The sequence below is a fragment of the Leopardus geoffroyi genome, chromosome A3 (genome assembly GCF_018350155.1).
Source record: "Leopardus geoffroyi isolate Oge1 chromosome A3, O.geoffroyi_Oge1_pat1.0, whole genome shotgun sequence".
In the NCBI taxonomy this organism is placed as follows: Eukaryota; Metazoa; Chordata; class Mammalia; order Carnivora; family Felidae; genus Leopardus; species Leopardus geoffroyi.
In genome coordinates this window covers 23,510,008-23,535,016 of record NC_059336.1, presented here as the reverse complement: position 1 = coordinate 23,535,016, position 25,009 = coordinate 23,510,008, and the positions used below count along the sequence as shown (strand labels likewise).

Genomic DNA, 25,009 nt, shown 5'->3' with positions numbered 1-25,009 from the left:
CATCTGTCCATCCCATGGGCAACAGGATTTCCCAAAACACTATTTTACCTTGAAAATAAAAATGAAAATATTCAATACACTATAACAAAATAGAATTTAGAACATTCTTTTGGAGTTTTATCAGTGAAATATGCCATTTACTGATTGATTCAATAAATATTTAGAACTCCAGTGCCTGGGTGGCTCACTCAGTTAAGTGTCCAACTTCAGCTCAAGTCATGATCTCACTGTTGATGATTTCAAGCCCTGCATCAGGCTCTGTGCTGACACTTCAGAGCCTGGAGCCTGTTTCAGATTCTGTCTCCTTCCTGCTCTCTGCCCCTCCCCCACTCACACTCTGTCTCTGTCTCTCTCTCAAAAATAAATCTTAAAAAAATTTTTTTAATATATATAAAAAATAAAAATTTAGAGGCTTCAGTATTTTCAGCACTCTGCAGGCTGATTTGTGGGTATAAAATAAAGGCACAGTCTCAAGGCATCGCTGGGGAGTTTAGTTGGTGAAACACCCAACTCTTGATTTCAGCTCAGGTCACAATCTCAGGGTCCTGAGATTGAGTCTTGAATAGGCCTCCACCCTGAGCATGGAGCCTGCTTAAGATTCTGTCTCCCTGGGGCACATGGATGGCTCAGTCAGTGAAGCTTCTGACTTTGGCTCAGGTCATGATCTCATAGTTTGTGGGTTCAAGCCCTGAGTTAGGCTCTCTGCTGTCAGCTTGGAGTCTGCTTTGGATCCTCTGTCCCTCCTCTCTGCCCCTCCCCGTGCTCTCCCTCTCTCTCCCTCTCTATCTCTCAAAAAAAAAAAAAAAAAAAAAAAAAAAAAAAAAAAAAGATTCTCTCCCTCTCTCTCTAAAATCAGTTTCCAGTTTAGTTAGGAAACACCTGAAGGAACAAAAATCATGTTCAACATAGTGTTTTGTATTAAAATTTTGCATGAACTCAATACCTTGAACATCATACTATTAATAATAGCATATTTAAATGACAATAGTTTATAAACTATTTTCTATACGTTATCCCCCATTTATTCCTCTAAATCTGTTTATTTATTTATATCAAATGAAATTAATTGACGGGATCAGACTATGATGCAAGTGGTCACAGAATCTTCTGGAAGGAGCTGATTGATGTAGATCATTATAGAGTTAAGGAGTATTTTTTCAACATTTTATTATGAAAATTATCAGTTGAGATCATTGTATGTGTGCCTACCACCTATTTTCATTTTTTAAAGTTTATTTATTTATTTTGAGAGAGAGAACTCACACAGGGAAGGGGCAGAGAGACAGAGAGAGAGAGAGAGAATTCCAAGCAGGCTCTGTGCTGTTTGCATGAAACCCGACATAGAGCTCCTTCTTATGAACCATGAGATAATGATCTGAGCCGAAATCAAATGTTGAATGCTTAACCAACTGAGCCCTCCTGGTGCCCCCACCTATTTTACATTTAATATTTTGTAATGTTTGCTTTACCACATAACTATGTACCAACCCTCTGTCTTTCCCTTCATCCAGCTTAATTTTCAATTTTTTTTATTTTTTATTTTTTATTTTTAAGATTTTATCTTTGGGGCACCTGGGCAGCTCAGTTGGTTAAGCATCCAACTTCAGCTGAGGTCATGATCTCAAGGTTCATGAATTTGAGCCCTGTATTGGGCTCTTCAGAACCCACTTGAGATCTTCTGTCCGCTTCTCTCTCTGCCCCTCCCTGCCTTTCAAAAATAAACACTGAAAAAAATCTTAATGGGGCGCCTGGGTGGCTCAGTCGGTTAAGGGACTGACTTCAGCTCAGATCATGATCACTGGGTTCGTGGGTTCCTTGGGCTCTGTGCTGACAGTTCGGAGCCTGGAGCCTGTTTCCGATTCTGTGTCTCCCTCTCTCTCTGCCCCTCCCCCGTTCATGCTCTGTCTCTCTCTGTCCCAAAAATAAATAAACGTTGAAAAAAAAAAATTAAAAAAAAATATATATATATTTTAAGAAAAAAAGTCTTAAAAACATTTTATCTTTAAGTGATCTCTACACCCAATGTGGAGGTCAAACTCACAACCCCGAGATCAAGAGTTGAGTACTCCACCGACTGAGCCAGCCAAGCACCTCTTTAATACTTTTTGAATAAATTATACACATCAGTACATTTATCACTGAACACTTCAGCATTGCATATTCTTTTATTTTTTATTTTTTTAATGTTTATTATTTACTTTTGCAGGGGGGAGGGGCAGAGAGAGAGGGAGAAACATCTGAAGCAGGCTCCAGGCTCTGAGCTGTCAACACAGAGCCCGATCCTGGGCTCGAACTCACAGACTGTGAGATCATGACCTAAGCCGAAGTCGGAAACTTAACAGACTGAGCCACCCTAGGGCTCCAGCATTGCCTTTTCTTAGCTAGAATTTAGTAGTTATGATTTTTTTAATGAGGTAAATTTTACAGTGATATGCACAAGTCTTAACTGTACCAATAGATGAGTTTGACAAATGCATACAAATCAAGTAATATTTAAAGTGAAGGAATGGTAGAATCAGGAATAGAGAACCAGACAAAGCAATATATATTTATCCTAAAATATCCAGATGTGACTACCAGAGAACTGAATAAAACATTGCAATTTAGGAGGCAGTGTATTGTTTAAAAATGTCTGCTAATGAGGCTAAAAATGGCTCAGTTGGCTGAGCATCAGACTCTTGATTTTGGCTCAGGTCATGATCTCACAATTTGTAGGTTCAAGCCCCACATCGGGCTCTGTGCTGACATCATGGTACCTGCTTCAGATTCTCTCTCTCCCCCTCTCTCTCTCTGTTCCTCCCCGTACTCTCTAAATAAATAAATAAATAAGTTTAAATAAATAAACATTTTTTAAAAATGTATTTGTTAATAGGGGGGCACCTGGTAGAGCATGAAATTCTTGATCCTGGGGTTATAAGGTCAAGCCCCACATTGGGTATAGAGATTACTTAAAAATAATAAAAAATCTTGGGACTCCATCAGTTGAGTGACTGACTTTGGCTCAGGTTATGATCTCACAGTTCATGGGTTCAGGCCCTGCCCCGTGTCAGGCTCTGTGCTGACAGCTCAGAGCCTGGAGCCTGCTTCAGATTCTGCATCTCCTTCTCTCTTTGCCCCTCTCCTGCTCACACTCTGTCTCTCTTTCTCTCTCTCAAAAATGAAGAAACAATGATAATAAATCTTAAAAAAAGTATCTGCTAACAGGTCACCCTGAAGGGAGGAAAGGAAAGTACAGCAGGCCAGAACCTCCCCCACAGCAGCCCTTGGGCCCAGATAACTTCTCTCCTGAACCTCACTATTTTCTGGGAAATGGGTGTGATGCTCCGATGACCCATTCATTTGGCTGGCAGACATATACGGACACTTGATGTCAGTCCTGCGGCAGAACAGGGCCTCAAGCTGCAGTCGCTGTCTAGCCCCCTCCTGTCCCTCCTCTGTAGGGCCCAGCGTAAGGATGTTGTGGGGTTGAAACAGGCTCATGATGGATCCTCAATAAACAGTAGTCAAGTGGAAAAAAAAATCTGTTAACGGAAGCAAAAAGAAATGCAATCAAGCATAACACTGCAAAAGATTTGGGATTTAAGCAAATCTAGCAATAGGAGGATCCTGCTGACGAGGCATCACAAGATGGAGATATACCTTGAAAATCATGGATGAAAAACAAAAGAAGCATCAACACACAATGATTTTGAATGAAAGCATGTGATTACATGATATGAGTGAATGGTCCTGTACAATGAACAGCCCAGAAAAAAAAGGATGTATTTAGTAGGCTCATTCATTCTTTTTTGGAGCCGGAAAAAAATAAGTCCTTAGCAATTATTTTCTGGAAGAAGCCCAAAGAGACATTATACGTCTAAATATCTCTAAATAACCAAGTCCTACATCCTTATATAAGTGAAACATCTGAGTTGGAATCTATGCAGCATGAACATGACTTGTATGCAGTGGTTGCAAAAGAAAATAGAGATGTTAGCAAGAATGTGGAAAAAGTAGAACACTCAGACATCACTGGTGGAAATGTAAAATGGTGCAACTCCTGTGGAAAACAGTTTGGCCAGTTTCTCTAAAGGTGAAATATAGAATTACCATGTGACCCAGTAATTTCACTCTTAGGTATAGACCTGAGCACTGAAGATGTATTTTCAGGGGACCTGTCTGACTCAGTTGGTAGACCATGTGACTCAAAAATACATAATATGTTTTCAAACAAATACTATACACAAATTTTCATAGCACTACTATTTGTTATAACCGAAAAAATGGACACAATCCAAATGTCTATCAACTGATGAATGCATAAACTGTGTTTACATCCAAATAATGGAATATTATTCAGCCATAAAAAGGAAGTACTGATACATGCTACAAAGTAAATGAACCTCAAAAACATTATGCTAAATGAAAGAAGCCAGACACAAAAGGTCATGTATTATCATAGGAAACATTCAGGGACACCTGGGTCGCTCAGTCATTTAAGCATCCAACTCTTGATTTGGGCTCAGGTCATGAACTCACAGTTTGTGAGATTGAGCCCTGCATCATTTTTCGTGCTGACAACCTGCTTGGGATTCTCTCTCCCCCAACATCAACATAAATAAAAAGAAAGAAAGGGAAAAAAGAAAGGAAAAAAGAAAAGGAAAGAAACATTCAGAATACGTAATTCCATAAAGATGGAAAGCTGACCAGTGGTTGCCAGGGAGTGTGGGGAGGGAAGTATGGGGAGTGACTATTTAATGGGTATGAGATTTCCTTTTGGTATGATGAAAATGTTCTGGAACTAGCTAGTGGTTATGGTTGCATAACATTGTGAATGTACTAAATGCCAAAAATTAGACATATTAGCATGGTTAATGATTAATTTTATGTTATATGAATTTTACCTCAGTAAAAAAGAAGGGAAAAAAAGAAAAAGAAAAGGATCCTCTAGAACAATATGCTGGAGGGAGAAAATGGAAATAAAAAGGCCCCAAATCTCTGCTTTCTAATACATATATCTTATCGTGTAATGGCTTCATTCTCCATTTTCAGGATATTGAAATATTTCCTTTAACAAATATATACTGAATTTTTACTATGTGGCAGTCCCAGGCACTGGGAAAACAAAGGAGGACAAAAACAGTCATGGCCCCTGCCCTCCTGGAACTTACAATCTAGTTGGAGGAGGCAGGAGTTAATCAAAAGACTGTAACGAGTAAAAAGATGTACAACTGTGACAAATGCTACAAGAGAAGTCTAAGGTGTTATGAAAATATTTTAAAGGAAGATTTAGTGCAAGGAATAGCATTTAATAGGTAAAGAACAGTTCAGTCAAAGAATAGAATATGCAAAAGGCCTGGTAGCAGGAGGAAGTATGCTGTCTTTAAGGATCTGCCAGAAGGTTATGTGACTGTAACAAAGAAGCTTATGAAAAGCCAGACCATGCAAAGCCTGCCTATCAGATGAGTCAGTTATTAGATATTTTTTCAGCTCCAAATCTACCCTCTGCTTTATGATTTTGGGGTTGGGACTCTGCAAATACTTTGCCTTTACCTACTGGCTCTCTGTTAAGCTCTCCTAATAGAGACTACTAGAAGAACACTGCAAGGCTCACAAGGAACGATGGAAACCTTCCTGCTTGCTTTCTGTTGCCCTCTGTGGCATCCAGCAAAGCTTCAATTCTAGCAGTGGCCGCTCCTTCCCATTACAGCAGCTCAATCAGTTTGCAGTTTTTACAACACTCATAGAACCAGTCTCATTATTCTCTCTTCAGAGACACTGGCACTGACTGCCCAGTGTCTTCTACTGGCCAGTCTGGGTCCGAACCCCATGGGGCCCTTCCTCTGAATTCACAGACACAAGCACCTGCCAAGCAGCACCTTCTCTTCAGACATCTGAATTTCAGCTCTGTTTGGCCCTTCCTTTATTTGTTTGTTTATTTATTTATTTGTTTATTTTTAAGTTTTGTGTTTTGATAATTCCAACCTCTTCCCTTTGTTTCCTAAGCCCTAGGAATGGTAGCTGTTCCTGCAATTACTACCAATGTGATACCTTAGATTTCTCATTTTACTTCCTCAGTTATATAGTTAACAATCCATTATATTAAATTCTCTTTGGTAAAATGTGGTTTCTGCCTCCTTAACATGAATGACACTGACTGGTATGTAAGGATCTGATATTTAGTCTTCAAGGTCCAGTTCAAATGCTACCTTCTATGTGTGTCTTTCCCCATCACCCTCAATTAAAATTATTCTTTTAGTTAATTCATTTTTCTTCCCTTCAGTTATTTTTTTTTTTTACTTTTTTTAATGTTTATTTATTTTTGAAAGAGAGAGAGAGAGCACGCGCGGGGTGGGGGGAAGCGTAGAGAGAGAGGGACAGGGGATCTGAAGTGGCTCTCTGACAGCAGAGAGCCCAATGTGGGGCTCAAACTCACAAACTGTGAGATCATGACCTGAGCTGAAAGTAGGACGCTTAACCGACTGAGCCACACCCAGGTGCCCTCCCTTCAGTTAATTCTTAATGCCTTTCTTAAGGGCTATAGGTTTTTGTTTTTCTAATCGTAAGCCAAATCACACCCACATACCTAATAACATCCTTCAGTTGCCCTACAATTACATTGAAACTTCTTCACTCAAATTAACTCTGTGAATCTAAGAAATTCACCTACCAATTCAATCTAGTAGAGAAGGGTAGAGAAGGGTAGCTGTAGAGCAGACAGGAACAGGCATGGCTTCTCATCCATTCTCCTACATATTGTAATTCTGTATAATTTATTTAATCTTTTAGTTAGGTTTCACTTTTCCCAGCCTCACAGACGGCTATGAGGATTAAGTAAAATGATATGAAGGAGACTAAGTAAGATAGTGTATGTGAATAACTTAGCACAGTGTTCAACTCACAGTAAACATTCAAAAACATTAGCTATATTATTCAAAAAAACCCAAAAACATTAGCTATTATTTTTGCTGAAGTTTCTGATTTATCCAGCTATGAATACCAAGATAAAATTTTTGTTTAGATAAAAAAAAATAATGTCTATGTATATTTATCACACTCTTCCTTACAGATTCCCCTTTACTCTCTCTGTTCCAGGCAACTGGCTTCCTTGTTGTTCCTTAAATACCCAACCTACATTTGTACCTATGAGAACCTTGCATGTATGAAGTTTTGCTTAGGACATTCTTCAAGACAGATGCAAGTCTGCCTCCTTACTATTTCCTTAAAATCACTAATCGGATGTTAACTTATTAAAAAAAAATTTTTTTTTAATTTTAGAGAGAAAGTGTGAACAGGGGAAAGGGGCAGAGGGGATTGGAGAAAGAAAGACAGAGACAAAAAGAGAGACAGAATCCCAAGCAGGCTCCACACTCAGCTAGGAGCCTGCCTCTGGGCTTGATCCTATAACCCCAGGATCATGACCCAAGGAGCTGAAATCAAGAGTCAGGTGCTTAACCGACTGAGCCACCCAAGGGCCCCTGTTTTTTAAATTCTTTTTCTCTTAGAGAGAGAGAAAGAGCATGAGTGCGGGAGAAGGGCAGAGGGAGAGAGAGAATATTCTTTTTAATATTTATTTGGAGAGAGAGTGCAAATGGGGAGGGGCAGAGAGAGAGGGAGGCAAAGAATCTCAAGCAGGCTTGCACAGGGGTTGCTGCAGGGCTCCATCTCACAAACTGCAAGATCATGACCTGAGTTGAAACCAAGTCAGATGCTTAACCAAGTGAGCCACCTAGGCACCTGAGAGAGAAAGACTCTTAAGCAGGCTCCATGCTCAGCACGGAGCTTAAATGTGGGGCTCGATTCCATGACCCTGGATCATGATCAAGAGTTGAAATCTCAACTGACTAAGCCATCCAAGCATGCCTAGATGTTACCTTCTCTGTGAGGCTTTCCCTGACCATCCTCTAACTCTCTCTAACTACTTATTCCCCTTTCCTGCTTTATTTTTCTTCATAACATTTGTCATCATCTAACGTACCATATATTTTACTTATGTATTCATTGCCCATCTCTTACCATTAGTCTATAAACTCCATGAAGGCAGATACTTTTGTTCATTTTGCTCATTATTTTGTCTCCAGGGCCTTGAATAATACCCAAGACTACCAATGGTATGCTGATAAATTGTCTCTCTAAAAAAAACAAAAACAAAAACAAAAACAAGAAAGCCTGATGTGTAATATTTGCTATAATGTAAATATTCCCACTATTGCCTATTTTAAGCTCCAACTGAATATTTATCAGCTCTTGCAAGCCAGAAGAGGCTGGCTCCAGCATGCCACTATATGTCCGTAACACTGAGGGACTCATTTAACTTGTCTTAAGTCTCAGTTTTCCCATCTGTGAAATATCTGTGGGATAATAATAATACCTACTTTATCAAATTGAGACAAAAGTTAAATAATTTAATACAAGTAAGGCACATAAATCAGTAGCTGTAACATAGTGTTAGTTTCATTATTTTTTATTATTTATATATTTATCACATTTACTCTTCTCTATATGCCACCAACATTTATTTGTCATTTCTGATATTTTTTTTTGCTACATTTTCCAATGCTTGTATTGATTGAAACAGGGCTATCAAGTTCTATGGTGTTCTTTGATCCATCAACAGAATACCTAGTTTGCTGGCCATGGATTTGATGATAAGCAACAGGTACAAAATTTTGGCAAACATTTCTCAAGATGTTGACTTATTTCTTAAAGTTTATTTTTATCTATTTTGAGAAAGAGAAAGAGAGGGTGCAAATGGGGTAGAAAGAGAATCCCAAGCAGGCTCTGCACTGACAGCAGGAAGCCTCATGTGGGGCTCACACTCAGAAACCATGAGATCATGATCTGAGCTGAAATCAAGACTTGGATGCTTAACCAACTGAGCCACCCAGGTGCCCCTCAAGATGGTGAGTTATTATCATATTTCTCCTTGTGTTCATGATTTTTTAAAATATTTTATTATTAAAAAATTTTTTTAAAGTTTTTATTTACTTACTGAGAGAGAGAAAGAGAGAGTAGGGGAGGGGCAGAGAGAGAGGGAGAGAGAAAATCCTTAGTAGGCTCCACACAGCATAGGGCCTGACGCAGGACTCAAACCCATAAACCATGAGATCATAACCTGTGCTGAAGTCAGACACTTAACCAACTGAGCCACCCAGGTACCCTTTTAAGATTTTGTTTTTAAGTATTTTCTACACCCAACATGAGACTTGAATCACAGCCCAGAGATCAAGAGTTGCATGCTCTACTGAATAAGCCAGCCAGGCACCCCATTTTTTAAAAAGATTTTGGGGCACCTGGGTCACTCAGTCAGTTAAGCGTCTGAATCTTAATTTTGGCTCTTGGTTTCAGCTTAGGTCATGATCTCACGGGTCGTGGGTTTGAGCCCTGCATGGGTCTCTGCATTGATAGTTCAGGAACTGCTTGGGATTCTTTCTCCCTCTCTCTCTGTCTTTCCCCTGCTTGTGCTCTCTCTCTCTTTCTCAAAATAAACTTTAAAAAAAAAAGATTTTATTTTGAAGTCCTGTGTTCATAATCTATTCATTGATTTTGATCATTTTCCTATTGGAGATTCTCCTATAATGGAGTGCAGTGGTTTCCCACTGACAGTTTGGGGAGCACAGAGGAATCCAGAATGCCCTATCATCTGTCTTACCCCACTTTTTAATCTGTTTGTAAAGCCTCAAATGGCCTGTATCTCCATGCCTAGAAAATATCTGTCCTTAAATACGTTCGTGTTTTATCCTCTAGGAAGTTGGCCATTATCCTGCCTACACTTGTTAGACTCCATCAATCTCTCATTATTGCTCTTATTGGATTGTAATCCAGCTTACACATTTGCCTTTACTACCAGATTGTGAGCTACTCTGAGAACATGGACTGCTTCTCCTTTATCTCTATCCTTCCCCTCTCCCCCAGCTCCTAGCATCCTGCCTGGAATGTACTGGTTGTTTAACAACTATTTGTTGAATTGGTTGGGGTTGCTTTGGAGATGCATCAATGTAAAGCCGGGATATAAAAAGGAAAGATGAAAGATCTTCTCAGATATAGAGCACGTTGCCCAATGACAATTAAGTATAGACAAGCAGGGCATGTTCTCACACAGACAGGAATTCTGTACAATTCGATTGCGTGGGTGAGTTGAAAAGTCAGAGACGATTTCTTTGGAAAGATACATAAGTACTAATTTGTGAAAGGTCTTCCATGCTCTGCTAGCCAGTGATGTGCTGGAGGGTTTGTACCAGCTCATGAACCAATTATTAAATGTCCAGGAATTTGTGGAGCCAGTTGATCTCACACTGGTAGTTTGAAATCAGCCCCAGTGTGAATATTTACACTACAGATAGATCTGCACATGCTTAAAATCGACCTGTTATTTTTTTCTCAGTTGTTCACAGGCCACTGAAAAGTTTGGGACATCACATTTAAAGAGTTGTTAAATCTTATAAGGTTGTTATAAAGATTAGGTGAGAAAATAAATGTGTAAAGAAACTTAGAATAGAGGGCATAATGGAAGTACTCCAAAAATATTGTTTGATATTGCCATCCATGAGAAATTTTAAGTACCTCTTTCATGCTAGACATTATTCCATGCACTGGGGATATAGCAGTAAACAAAACAAAGTCCCTACCCTTATCAATTTTAAATTCTGAAGATATGAAAGATTATTATTCATTTATTTTTATTCATTTATTTTAATGTTTATTTATTTTACAGAGAGAGAGAGAGTGCCTGAGCAGGGGAGGGACAGGGAGAAAGGGCAACAGAAGATCCGAAGCCAGCTCTGCTGACAGCAGAGAGCCCAATGTGGGCCTTGAAGTCACAAACTGTGAGATCATGACCTGAGCTGGAGTTGGGTGCTAAACCAACTGAACCATCCAGGCACACCTGAAACAGATCTTAATTTTTTTTTAATTTTTAAAAATTTTTATTTATTTTAAAGAGAGAGAGAGAGAGAGAGAGAGTGCGTGAACAGAGAGGGAGACACAGAATCCTAAGCAGACTCCAGTCTCTGAGCTGTCATCGCAGAGCCTGACACTGGGCTCCAACTCAGGAACTATGAGATCATGACCTGAGCCGAAGTCAGACACTTAACTGACTGAGCCACCCAGCGCCCCTTAAAAAAAAAAAAGAAGTTTTATTTGTTTAAGTAATCTCTTCCCCCAACATGGGGCTGGAACTCAAGACCTTGAGATGAAGAGTTGCATGCTCTTCTGACTGAACCAGCCAGGTACCCTAAATAAATACATATTAAAAAAAGAGGGTAAGATAAAGATTTGAAATACAATAGGAAGGGGAGATAGGCAAAGGTGAGTGTGTAGGAGTGAAAGAAAAAATTGGAAATCTATAGGGAATATAAATATAAATTTTATTTCCCCATCTGGCCTTTGAAAAGTCAGAGGTCCTACCCCAAGGCATCTGGTGGGAGGACAGAAGCCTTCTGGGGCAGGGAGAGTTAAATGTGGGCAGGATCCAACTCTCTTGTAATTGTCAGGTTTTGTCATTTGGGTTTTTATGGCAATTTTCGTCTCTACTTTAGCCAAGTATGCAGAGGTTTCTGCCTCTATTTTATCTCTTGCAATGAAAAGCCTCCCCTGAAAATAAAAGGAGGAGGAGGGATGATGATTTAGCAACTAGGATAAATAAACCTTTGAAAAGTATAGAGACCCAGAGGCGCCTGGCTGGCTCAGTCAGAGGAGCATGTGACTCTTGATCTTGGGATCATGAGTTTGAGCCCCACTTTGGGTATAGAAATTGCTTAAACAAATAAGTAAACTTTAAAAAAAAGCATAAAGACCTGAAAAGGGTTTATGAAGAAGCAAGGAAATAAAAAAGACAATGATATAGTCAAAGAGAGCAGAAAAAGTGGAATAAGGTGTGAGAGTACCTGGGACTACCTGTTTCTCCATAATTATCACCCAGTGACTTTTAGAGTGCTATTTAGAGCCTGGAATTTGGAATTAAGATTGGATGTGAGATATGGTTTTAGGCCCAAGGGAACCGTGGGCTGTGCTGGGTTGGGTGAAGTCACGGAGGTGAGATTTCAAACGCACAAGTGTGGGGCAGCAAGAAGGTGAAGAGAGCTTCTGGGTCTTAGTGAGTCAATAAGCAGGCAAGAAGAAATCCAGTGGGATTTGGGCAGCAGAATGTCAGTTATTAACGTTCTTCACCATCACCACCATCATCATCACTTTTTTTTTAAACTTCAAATACATATAATTACACGGATATACTCAGGATATACTCATATTCTTGGTTCACTATTTTCATTAAGCCAGCCCAACTCCACTTTTTCTCTTTTTCTCCTGTACTGAATATACAAGGCTGTTTAATGAAACATTGTTTATAACAATTGGAAACGTTATGAATGATCATCACTAAGAATTAAAAAAAATTTTTAATGTTTTATTATTTGTTTTTGGGAGAGAGAGACAGAGACAGAGTGCGAGCAGGGGAGGGGCAGAGAGAGGGAGACACAGAGTCTGAAGTAGTCTCCAGGCTTTGAGCTGTCAGCACAGAGCCCAACTCGGACTCAAACTCACAAACTGTGAGATTATGACCTGAGCCAAAATCGGAAACTTAACTGATTGAGCCACCCAGGCACCCCACTAAGAGAATTATTTGTTGCAACATTGTTTCTCTCCACCCCCTTTTTAAAAATAAAATATCTCCCCAAACCATCATTTAAGTAATTAAAAAAAAATTTTTTTTAACGTTTATTTATTTTTGAGACAGAAAGAGACAGAGCATGAATGGGGGAGGGTCAGAGAGAGGGAGACACAGAATCTGAAACAGGCTCCAGGCTCTGAGTGGTCAGCACAGAGCCCGACGCGGGGCTCGAACTCACGGACCGCGAGATCATGACCTGAGCTGAAGTCGGACGCTTAGCTGGCTGAGCCATCCAGGCGCCCCTTTAAAAAAAAAAAAAAAAAAAAAAAAAAAAAAATTAACGTTTATTTATTTTTGAGACAGAAAGAGACAGAGCATGAATTAATTTTTTTTAATATTTATTTATTTTTGACAGAGAGACAGAGCATGATGGGGGGAAAGGGCAGAGAGAGAGGGAGACACAGAATCTGAAGCAGGTTCCAGGCTCTGAGCTGTCAGGACAGAGCCCAAAGTGGGGCTCAAACCCATCAACCTCAAGATCATGATCTGAGCCAAAGTTGGACGCTCAACCGACTGACCCACCCAGGCACCCTCAACATCAATTTTTTAATCCTCCCGAGACTGGGCTTCATTTTAGCCAAAACCACGTTCTATCTTAAGTAGGTTTTCTTTTTTACCCCCTTTTCACTTTTTCTTAATGCAGCATCGTTTATGAACATTGGAAACAAAGTGAATGGCCCCTCTTTGTTTGAGTTACACTTCCTTAGCCTCCATTCCCAGTCTCATTTCCCTACATACCTGAAACTATCTGTTTATGTATGTTATACTTGTGGATAGAATAGAATTTTTAAATGTTGTTCAATATATAATATTTTCCTTAATGGCTTGTCCTTTCATGCTTAAGGATATTTTATTCTACATCAAAATCATCAAGATAATTTCTGATATATCTTTTTTAAAGACACATAGGGGGTAACATTGACATATATGATACACACAATTATGCAGTGTGTTATACACATTTGTAAGTAGAAACTAGAACATTACTCATTTCTTTCCTTACCGGGAATGAAAGTAAATGAGACTAAGATAATGGGAATAATTTTGAAACTGCTTCTGTCGCTTAAACTATAAATAAATTGCTGGATTTTAATTATTGCAAGTAACAGATTACTTGTGACACATTTTGCAACTTTGGAGTTATATATCTTTGCGGAATCTATAGAGGGCAAATTGCAATCTCTAACAAAGTTATAAATGCATATATTGCTGTGGCTCATAGCTTCCATTTCTGAGAATTTAGAGTACAGCTCTGTCTGTGCACATGTGCTTTACAATTTGTAAATGGAACATTGTTTTTAAACTGCAAAAGATTGGAAGTACCTGGGTGGCTCAGTCAGTTAAGCATCTGATTCTTGATTTCTGCTCAGGTCATGATCTCATGGTTCATGAGATTGAGCCCTGCATCAGGCTCTGCACTGACAGCTCAGAATCTGCTTGGGATTCTCTCTCTCCCTTTCTCTTTGCCCCTCTCCCACTCACACATGCATGCTTTCTCTCTCAAAATAAATAAATAAACATTTAAAAAGAAATAAATTGCAAAAGATTGAAAGCAACCCAAATTTCCTTCAATAAGGGACTGATGAAGCAAATTATAGTACATCCACACAAGGAATACTATGCAGCAATAAAGTAAAACAAGATAATGAGGAAATTATTTTTATGCCATTGTACAAAATGTATTCTAGGGTGTCTAACCTTGTTTAGCAAAAAAAAGTAAGATGGAGGACAACATATATAAATGCTTCCTTTTGGGGGCCCCTGACTAGCTCAGTGAGTAGATCACGGGACTCTTGATCTTGGGATTGTGAGTTGAAGCCCCACATTGGTGTAGAGATTACTTAGAAAAAAAAAAATCTTAAAAAAATGCTTCCTTTTGAATAAAAGAGTCAGAATGTATTTGAATTTATGTACATATATATATAGAGAGAAATCCTGAAAGGGGGCACCTGGGTGGCTCAGTCAGGTAAGTGTCCGACAGCCTGTTTGGGACTCTCTCTTCTTCTCTCTCTGCCCTCCCCTGCTTGTGCTTTCTCTCTCTCTCTCAGAATAATTAAATAAACTTAAAAAAAAAAAAAAAAACAAACCTGTGTGGCATTAAAAAAAAAAAAAAAGAAATCCTTAAAGTCTTCCTAAGAAAGTAAGAATAGTGATTAACCAGTGGAAATAGGACCAATGACAGGAATTTGAGGGAACTTTGTATTGTATACCTTTTATATAGTTTCTGGCAGTTGAACCATATGGCAAACCATTAACTATTTAAAATTAAATTATAAGACTTTTGGGCAGTGGAGCACCAGCAGATTTAGAGACTGTTCATTTCATCAACTCTTTAAACCTCCATTCCATTCTTTTAGTCCCTAGGGCTAAACTCCTCCCCCCTTTCTCTTTATCTCTGATTGGCATGAGTTTCAACTCACGAGAAATATGCATTAAATATGCTTAAAGTACAGGGAACAGTGCTAGGTATTGGGGTCCCCAAGGTACAGAGCTGAACAGGACATAGTCCCTTGAAGTGGTCCAGGGGAATTTTATCACTCTTTTTAGTAGCTAGGACAAGAATAAAAAATGTTCTCTCCTTTTCCTCTTTTCCCTCCCTTCTTATAATCTTGCAAAATGCTGGAAATTCCTACTTAATTCTCCTCCCCCTCACCTGGAGAGCACTAAGGCTCAAGAACTTTCCATCAGGTCCAGACTGGAAGAACTCAGGCCAGGGCCAAGACTCAACTTGCTTCCCTTGGGCCCCTGGCGCCTTGTGAAGGTTCTTGGACCTCTCAGATGCTGCTGTGACTGTGGTTTCCGGCTTCCTGAGTTCTCACACTCAGCTGGGTGCTGCAGATATCATGCCCCAGTTCCTGCTCTGGAGACAGACAGGCTCAAGCTTGGTGATGCTCTGAGTATATGGGGTCTGTTCAGTATGAGTCACAGCTAAGGGGCTTGATTTCTATTTTAGTTTTCCCCTTTACTCTAGACAGACTCATTGTAAATACCTTGGGGTTGCATAAGGACAGAGTGTAAAGGTTTGCTAGCTAGAGGCTGAGAAAGATTAGTTTTCTCTAATTGAATATCCTATCTCACTTAAGGCCTTTAGTTCTGCCTCTCTTTAGTCAAGGACATTTTGAATACTCCAGGTGATGACGAATCTAGGAAGGAAGCAATCAGAAAATCATTTATATAGAGCTTTGCAGTTTATAATACATTTTCTCATATGCTATTTAACCTAAATGTGACAATTTAAGAAGAAAAGTAATGAAGAGTAATGAAGAGTAATGAAGAGATGCTTACGGAGCGAGAGGACTTTCCGTGTAGCTACTGAATGCCTCTTGTGCTGCTGTATACCTTGGGAGTATGCACGATTTTGTTGTGGAGCTGTCATTTTACAGGCTGAAGCCGGGGTTCTAAATTGGTTAGATACTTAGCAGGAGAGATTCTACTCTGTGGAATTGAGGCTGCTTTACATTCATTCACTTATTCACTAATTACAACTATTAGTTGAATGCCTATTTTGTATGAAGAAAGGATCTAAGAAATAATTGGGAGGTTGAGACCAACTACTAGTGAGATGCTGAAGAGGTTCTTAAGGCCCAAAGATGGATGCTGCCAGGGAGGCAGTGGTAAGACCAGGCTTTTGATCAGAATTTGGCAAATGGAGTTCTGTGACTAGCAGCCAGTGAACATCCAGTTTAGAAGAAGCTGGCAAACCAGGTTTTGCAGGAATCAGAAAGAGTTTAACTCTCAAGATACTTTATTCATACCTGCATCAAGTTATTTTTGCCTGGCCAGCATCAGTTCTCCCCTCCCTCCCCAATTTGCGGGAATATCCTTAGGGGCAGATTGCGCCTCTCCTCTTTCCCTGACAGCTTGAACTAATTCATGTGACCTGAGATTGACCAATCAACAGCGGCTCAGCGGCTCCTGGCCAAGATTTTTTTTTTTTTTTTTTTTTTTTTTGCCTTTTAAGTGAGTGACTCAAAGACAAAAGGATGTTAGGATTCAATCCCAGCTGTGGTGTGTAGTGCTGCTGGCAGAAGCAGCTGCTTCTTGGTGAAGCTCCTTTTCTGTCTGCTGATTTTCCAAGCCTGCCCTCCTCCATGCTCTAGGCCCTCGATATCCTTTTTTTTTTTAAGTTTATTTATTTATTTAGAGAGAGCGAGAGTGCATGTGTGAGCAGGGGAGGGGTAGAGAGAGAATCCCAACCAGGCTCCGTGCTGTCAGTGTAGAACCCCAGGTGGGGTTCGATCTCACGATTGTGAGGTCATGACCTGAGCCAAAATCAAGAGTCCAGCTGCTTAATGTACTGAGCCACCCAGGTGCCCTGTCCTCAATATTTCTGTAATATAGTTCTCTTCTGCTTGTGTTGGCAACAGTGTCAGTGATTGTACTTGCAACAGCCAAAGAGAATTTTAACTTACAGGGGTGCCTGGGTGGCTCAGCCGGGCAAACATCCGACTTTGGCTCATATTATGATCTCACAGTTAGTGAGTTTGAGCCCTGTGTCGGACTCTGTGCTGACAGCTGGGAGCCTGGAGCCTGCTTCAGATTCTGTGTCTCCCTCTCTGCCCCTTCCCTGCTCACACTCTGTCAATCTGTCTCTCAAAAATAAACATTAAAAAAAATTTTTTTAAAGAATTTTAACTTACAAATTGTGATGATTTTTTTAAACTTTTTTTTTAAGTTTATATATTTATTTCAAGACAGAGAGAGTGAGCAGGGGAGGGCTAAGAGAGAGACAGAGAGAGAGAATCCCAAGCAGGCTCCTCACTCTCAGTGCAGAGCCTGATGTGGGGCTCAAACCCATGAACCGCAAGATCATGACCTGAGCTGAAACCGAGAGTCGGACACTCAACCGACTGAGCCACCCAGGTACCCCCAAACTGTGATGATTTCTTTTCCAGGCTTTGAGATCCTTGAGAGTAGGGCCCAAATGTCATTCTGCCCTGTGTCTTTGGTGCCCAGTTCAAGCGTGGATCTCAATGCATACATGTTGAATAAGTGAAGAAACATGTTGTATTTATGCAGGAGTATTGAGTCTGGGATTCTTGACATTACTATGGTTGTGGGACAATAAATTCTCCATATGCCACAACAGCCACTAACATTTGAATGATTTCATGTTAAACCAAGAAGATCCTGGGAAGGTCCTTTCTTAGCTGTATTGGAGCACTTAGCTGAGTTTATGCAGGTGGTTCTGGTCCTCAGATTCCTGAAAAAAATTTGTTTACAATGGAATATTTCACTAATTTGCATGCTATCCTTGGGCAGGGGCCACACTAATCTCAGTATTGTTATAATTTTTGTATATGTGCTGCCAGAGTGAACACAACTGAAGCTTTTGTCCCTGGTTTCCCAGAACCTCTTCCTAAGCACTGCCCTCCGCCCCAAAGTAATGCCCTCTTCAAGCCTGATAGGCTTCTCTTTCCCTTTCATTCTTTCCACAGATACACATTGAATATCTATTATTTGTCAGGTTTGACAATTCAGTTGATATAAGACAGCCCCTAATTCTAATTTAGGAAATAGACAAATACAATCAAGAGAACAAATGAAATAATTAAAACTGTGTTAAGTGCTTTGTTGAAAATGAACAGTGATAAGGCAGAGAGTAATTGTCATGGGGCAGGCATGTGATGGAGGGAAGCTCTTCTAGATAATGTAGCCAAAGAGACTTTCACTGAGGAGATGATAAACTGAGACCTGCATGATGAAGAGTCAGCTTTGCAAAAAGCAACAGCTTATTCAATGACCCAGGAGCTGGAAAAGAACTTAGAAAGAGCCATAGAAACTGACAGAAAGTCAGTGTGGCCAGAGGATGAGCAAGGATGAAGGATGCAGATGAATAGACAGATTGGTTGTTTTAAGCAGTACAGTGACATAATCGGACTTACATTTTACAAAGTGCAATCTGGCTGCTTGGTCTTTCCAATGTAAAATAAAGTCCTCATTGGCTCATAAATAACAATTGTTTAGCACCTCTCCTTGGGACTTCCCAAATTCCTTTGGGAAAACATTTCATACTCTTTTGGTGTGGTTGCAACTCTGATCTCGCTCCTCAGAGGCAAACTACAGGTCCTCTCCACACCAGCAGTTGGAATCCTTTCCTAGGAGTTAATGAGGCGAAGTAGAGAAGGTATTAGTGCAAAGACCCCGAGGCGGCAAGCAACCTGGCTTGAGCAGAGAACGTTTGGAAAGCGGGATGTGAGAAAATGTGAGACAGGTAGGTTAGGTTCAGACTTTGAAAAGCCTGGTTGATAGGCTACCATGAAGATTAAGATTTCAATCCGAAGAACAGTGAGCAACGGGCTTTGAGCCGGGGATGGCTGTGATTATACTTGAGTTTTGAAAAGCTTCCACCTCTGTATGTGAAGAACAGATTGTAAAGGAAAAGGGTAATGCGATGGAGGGGACCACCATTATCTGAGAGAGGTGGTTTAGACTACAGTGTTGGCAATGGGATGGAGAAAAGTGGGAGGCTTCGAGACGCATTTAGGAGACATTATTCACAGGTGATGCATAGTGTCCAGTCCCAGGCTTCGTGTAACCTCAGTGGTTATGGGTGAGTGGGGACTTCGTGCTGTGGATCCTGGCGCCAGCGTGGTTCCCGCGCGTCAGGGCAGGGGGCGTGGCCCGCCGGAGCCGTAGCCACGGGGATCGGGCGGGGCGGGGCCGAGGGCGGGGCAGCTGGGGCGCTGCGTCACTCGGTGGTGGCGATGGTGCGTGTGTGTGGGGGGCGGGGGATACGCTGGGCGCGTCCCGGGGGTCACGTGGTGCGCAGCACGCAGAGTCCTTCTGTCGGTTGGTCCTGGAGCGGCGCAGCCGGAGCGGGGCTGTGAGGTGAGCTCGCGGCGAGGCGCGGCGAGGAGAAGCCGGCTGGCCGGGGCCGGGTTGGGCCGGGCCCACGCCGTGCGCGCGGTGCTAGCGGGAGCGGTGACGGCCTCCACCGCTGCTCGGGTTCCCTGCCCGGCCTCGCTCCCGTCCCGGCCCCGCTCGCCCAGCCCGGAGGGAGGCCCTGGGACCGCTGTTGAGAGCGTGGCGGGCGTGCGAGCGGCGCCCAATCCCCAGGGCTGCCCCAGGGAATGACGGCGGCCGCGGCCAATCAGCGCCGCCCGAGGGGGCTGGGCCGCGGGGTGCGGGCTTGGGGCGCGGAGCGGGCCGTGTTGGGGGTGGGGGGTAAGGGCTAGGGCTAGAACCTGTGCTGTTGTGGCCCCCGAGAGCTCCACCACCAGCCTCTGCTGTTGCCTTGTGCTTTGGGAACGCGTTTTCTTTTATTGACTCTTTTATCCTATTCTGGGGAGCACACCCCTTTCTCAAGCCCCTGACTATGGGAGTGTCCCCTTTCTCTATAGTTTAGAAAATGTGGTGCACCCCCTTTCTTAAACTCCAGCCCTGGGGTTTTATCTTACTTTCCAAAGCCCCTCAAACTGAGGATGTACCCCATTTCCCAAGCACCCACCCCCAAACTGGGAGGACACTCCCTTTTCCGAGCCTCAATTCTGAATACGCACTCCATTTCAAATTTTGGGGTTTGCCCCATGATTGAGTCTCAGATCTGGGGTCCAATAACCAACGTTTTGGGGATATCTATATTCCCATAAATCCAAGGAAGAATCCCGTTCTCCAGGCCCCAGATCTTGCAATATGCTTTCCAAGATTTCTTAAATTTTGGGGCCACTTCATTTCCCCAGCCCTTCAAAAGTGGGGGGTGCACCTCATTTCCAGAGTCTGCGATCCAAATCCTGAAGTTTAAAGATAGATATTTGCAGTACCACACATAAAGGAATTCACTGCTTTTTCTAGTCACTGTATTCTTGGGGTTGCACCCATTTTCATGAGTTCCTCAAATTGAACTACCTTATTTCCTGGAGAGATTGGTTTTCATTCTGAAAGTGTATTTATTTCCTGTGCCTTCAAGATGTACAGAGTCCACCCTTTTTGGTTACACAGTTCTCAGGGTGCAGCCACCTTCCTGATGCTTATTAAATCTCAGAGGGCACACATTTTTTCTGTCTTCTCATTTCCCGGCCACGATCCTTGGTTCTTGAGCATGCCTCCTGTTCTTTTTAGCTTCTCTGCTATCCAAGACATTCTCATTCCTCAGTTTCCTTTCCTCTTTGGAACCCCATTTCCCTTTTAGGTGCTCTCCCTGTTGGTCAGGGCACCCATTTCCTCTTCCTTTGGTGAATGCGTATCTTTCTTCAGCACAGCACTTTCTCTGCTTCTGTGGCCTTTTTTCTGAGCACACTTCCTATAGTCACACCTCCTGAATTCCCCTCCCCTAAGGGGAAGATTCCCCCTCCTAAAGGGTGCCTGCATGTGTGTCTACTTTATCTTTTATCTTTGTTTTCTACTAACAGAAACTCTTCTGTCTTGGTTCGCCTTATCCCATTTTCTGCATTTTTCTGAATCCTAACTCTCTTTGGACGCCGCTCTGCTTACTGGTGTCTTCAGAGGTTTTCCCTGTTCTACTCATATGGGAGGTGTGGCCTCAGGTCCAGGACTGCCTTACCCCCCAGCATGGGTTTAAACTGGAAAGGAATCCCTTCGCATTTCTTTGGTTGTTCACAAGACTCTATTATCTGGGTAGTTTGCTTCCTATAAGATTCTGGTTAGATGGGTACTGTTTTCTTTTTTGCTTTTTTCCCCAGTATTGGGAAAAAAATCTGAAGAGATTCTTCTAGTCTTGCTTCCAGCTCATTAAGCTTCCTCCCTACTTTGGCTTTCTTCCTTCCTTTTATCAAGAAAAGAGGTCATTTGGAGGAATCTCTTCGTCACTCTTTTTGTTCTTGTCTCTGAGGTGCAGGTGGGGGATGGATACTTATCTCCCCCCATCATTTTCTCACATGTCTGCCAAGCCTTTTTCCCAGTCCCCACCTTAAAATCTCTAAGTATCTGGGACCTCTTGTCTCTTAAAAGCCTCTCAGTAGGTTCTTTCTTTTGTATTACCCTCTGCCTTTCCGGATCTTATTCAGGGCTTCTCTGCCTGCACCCCTAACCGGATTAATTTCTCCACAGCTGGAATCCCAAGTGCTTATGGGATAATGATACATCTGACCTTTCTCCCTTTTGGGAAGTACTTGAGTGTGCAGCTGTATGAGGCCTCAGTGGGGGAGAGAGTTTGGGCCTGAGAAGCTACACTGTCAAGCAATGAAGGTACTGCATTTTCAGGACCAGGTCCTTCTGAATCTCATTTGGAGATTGGATGTTTGCCAAGCACCTGCTTCTTAGGGATGCTGGGGGATTTAATGATACTCCCAGGAACCTGTGGAATTAATGGGGCTTGTGGAGAAGTGCTCTGAACTCAATGTTGGAACTTGAATAAAATTAACCATTATTGTATTTCAGAACAACTAAGCTGTTTCATATTTCATGTTCATGAAGGCCCTAGAGCTAAGGTGTTTTATTTCAGGAAGTGAAATGTATGCCACATTTAGATCATATGGTCGTTAGTAAGTACCAAATTGATTAAAAAACATTGGAGGTCTGTCTCAGCAGTACCCAATAAAATATGATTACAGAAAGTGAGCAGGTATTTTGTCTCTTTATATGCCTGTTTGGTACTTTGTTTGGTACTGCTATATACGGTGCATTTTTAAAGTATTCTGCGTCAGTGCTTCTCAAACTTGAACGTGCACATAAATTGTCTATGGGGGGAGGGTCTTACTAACATGCTTATTTTTATCTAGTAGGTTAGGGTGGGACCTTAGTATCTGCATTTCTAATTCCCAGGTGATGCTAATGTTACTGAACTACACTTGGAGTAGTGGGGTTCTATACACAAAGCCATGGATATCTCTGGGAACAAAAAGGTGGTGGTTAGCCTTTTGCTGGGGTATTATTTTCCACTTTCTCTTTATCCAGACACATCCCTTCAAGTTTGTACAAGGCCATGGTCCCCTTCTGAAGACTAGGGAGTTATACTTAATTACAGTTATTCTAGCATTTAGCTTTTAAAACCATGGTTAAAATTTCTTTGGGAGTTTGAATTTCTATGTATTTTGTCAAATTTAAATGCTTAAATATTTGTTGCTTAATTGTGAACATAATTCTTTTTTTTTTTTTTTTTAAGTTTATTTATTTATTTTGAGAGAGAGAGAATGAGCAGGGGAGGGGCAGAGAGAGGGGTAGACACAGAGTCCCAAGTAGGCTCTGCACTGTCTGTGGGGCTCGATCTTGAGAACCGTGAGATTGTGACTTGAGCCAAAATCAAGAGTCGGACGATTAGCCAACTGAGCCACCTCTAATTTTTTTTTTTTTTAAAGTAAACTTTGTGCCCAACGTGAGGCTCAAATATACAACCCTGAGATCAAGGGGTGAGTGCTCTACTGACTGAGCCAGCCAGGTGCTCTAGTTGTCAACATCATTCTTGACATGAAGTCTTCTAGTAAATAAATACTTCAGAGCTGATATAGTAGTTAGCCATCTTGTGTCTCTAATTCCTCACTTGTCATCCTACTATGGGTTGGAAGGAAGTCTGAGATACCCCAGGTTATCAGGCTGATAGGTGTTGGAATTTCCAAGGAGTCCTTCTTGGTTTTCTAGGTTCTGGAAATTGGCCTGGGAAAGGCAGGTGCCTGGACCTTGGATAGAAGCTCCTGGCTTATCTCTGTATGAGAACTTCACAAAGGGGAATGCTGGTGGAAAGGTGACATTCTTTGATGGGGATTCTATGCTTGGGATGCTCTCTCTGTTTTTGTACCAACATCTCTATTTCTGAGTTTTAGTGGGTTTTTCCTCCCTAAATGTCTTAAGTCATCTGTACCTATTTCCCTGGCTGTCATCTGTCATGGCCTTTTCCAGCATGATCCTGTTCTGGGCCCTAATCAGGACAAACCTGAATGACTAGACTATTTTGTGTCCTGTGTCTCCCCCTCCCTCTCATCCCTCACATGAATGTCAGATCCTCTTCAGTAACGGATTTGATCTGGATTTGGCTCTAGTCCCAGCTCTTCCACTCACTGTGAGACCTGAGGCAAGTCACTTAATGCTAGTGGGCCTCATTTTCCCCGTTTGCAAAATGAGGGGCTGATTATCTCCAAGGTTTACCCTGCTCTGAGTCTTTGTTAGTACCTTGCTTAGAAACCCAGTGTCTGTGGGAGCATGTTGTTAGATCTGATTTCTTTCACGTGCTCTGTTGGGCAGGCTGCCAATCATTCCCTCGTCCGAGTCACTCCTGCCACTGCCTCTTTTCTAGCCTAGGCAGCCAGCTTGTCCTCACACCCAACTTCAGCATACTTCTGCCTCCATGTCCTCTGCCAGTTCTATGCTTTACTTCATTCAAAATTGCCTAACCTTCTCAGTGTTCTTCAGTGTTCATTCAACGTTAGGTACGTCCCTGAATCACTAAGAGGGAGTCTTGTAGTTTACATACAACCATGTTTGTATCTCTTATCTGATATATATTTAAAAAGTGTTTTCTTCTCCTCCCCACCCCAACTTTCTTTTTTGCTTTCAATTAGCAGGCTGGGCAGAGGAAAGTGAGATGTAATGCTTTTAGTCCTCTTCTCCCAAAGGTCTTGCATATCAGTGGGGAATTAGCTACCTGGTACTTCTTCCGGGACTTGAAAGGTGCTCAGACTCCCTGTCTGTAATTTGAAAGTGTATCCTGAGTCCAAACACTATTTAAAAATGACTTCTAAGTGCTTTTCTTCTTAATGACACACTCAGCCATAAAACCTCAGACAAGAGTTTGCTAAGGGGGATGACAAGTAATCTAGATTTCAAATAATTTCATCAGTGAGTAAAACTAATAGTTCTTTGAGAACACCTGATTGTCTTCAAAGGCAGTTGCTGACACTGCCTAGAAATCAGGGCTCAAGGTTGTCTCTAACTGCCCAGTCTCCATTCCTTTTTAGGAGCTACTGGGGGGAAGTTTACAGTTTTCGTGATAAACATTCTTTAACCAAAATGTGTGCTTAGTTAGAGCCTCCTTGGTTGGATTGTAAGCTCAGAGAAAGGGAGGATGTTCCTGTTTTATTCATCTCTCTCAGCAATTGCCCCTTATAGGTTGTTAACTGACTAACCTTAACTTAGGGTAACCTACTGAAAATTGAAACCCCAATTTATAATGCTGTGACAGCTTTTCTAGGTCTTAGGCTAGGTATCCAGCTGTTCTTTGCTTTCTTTGACCAAATAATGGAAGTAACAAGCTTGCAGAAATCCCATAAAATTTTAGGAGCCTGGTGTGAGTCACTGAGCATAAATAGGGCAGTTTGTATGAAAGGGAGGTGGTGGATCCATGGACTTTGGGGAAGGATTTAAAATGATGGTTTGTGGGTGCCTGGCTGGCTCAGTTTGTAGAGCATGTGACTCTTAACCTCGGGGTCGTGAGTTCTAGCCCCACACTAGGCATAGACCTTACATTAAAAA

The 25,009-nt window shown here is 41.6% G+C and overlaps 1 protein-coding gene and 1 pseudogene across 5 annotated transcripts in view; one reads left to right on the top strand and one right to left on the bottom strand.

The window, feature by feature from the left end:
• The window catches only part of PHF20 (PHD finger protein 20), a 171,636-nt gene that overhangs the window by 4,668 nt on the left and 141,959 nt on the right, over positions 1–25,009 (top strand). Inside the window, exon 1 of one of the 5 annotated variants that reach the window (XM_045444762.1) lies at positions 19,345–19,477. The exons of 2 other annotated variants lie outside the window; for them this stretch is intronic. The gene's annotated coding sequence lies outside the window, so the exon portion shown is untranslated. Of the gene's footprint in view, positions 1–19,344; positions 19,478–23,187; positions 23,286–25,009 lie in introns of those variants that run through there. 2 more of the 5 variants (XM_045444767.1, XM_045444763.1) reach the window with 2 other exon arrangements.
• LOC123581750 lies at positions 17,855–17,967 on the bottom strand (annotated as a pseudogene).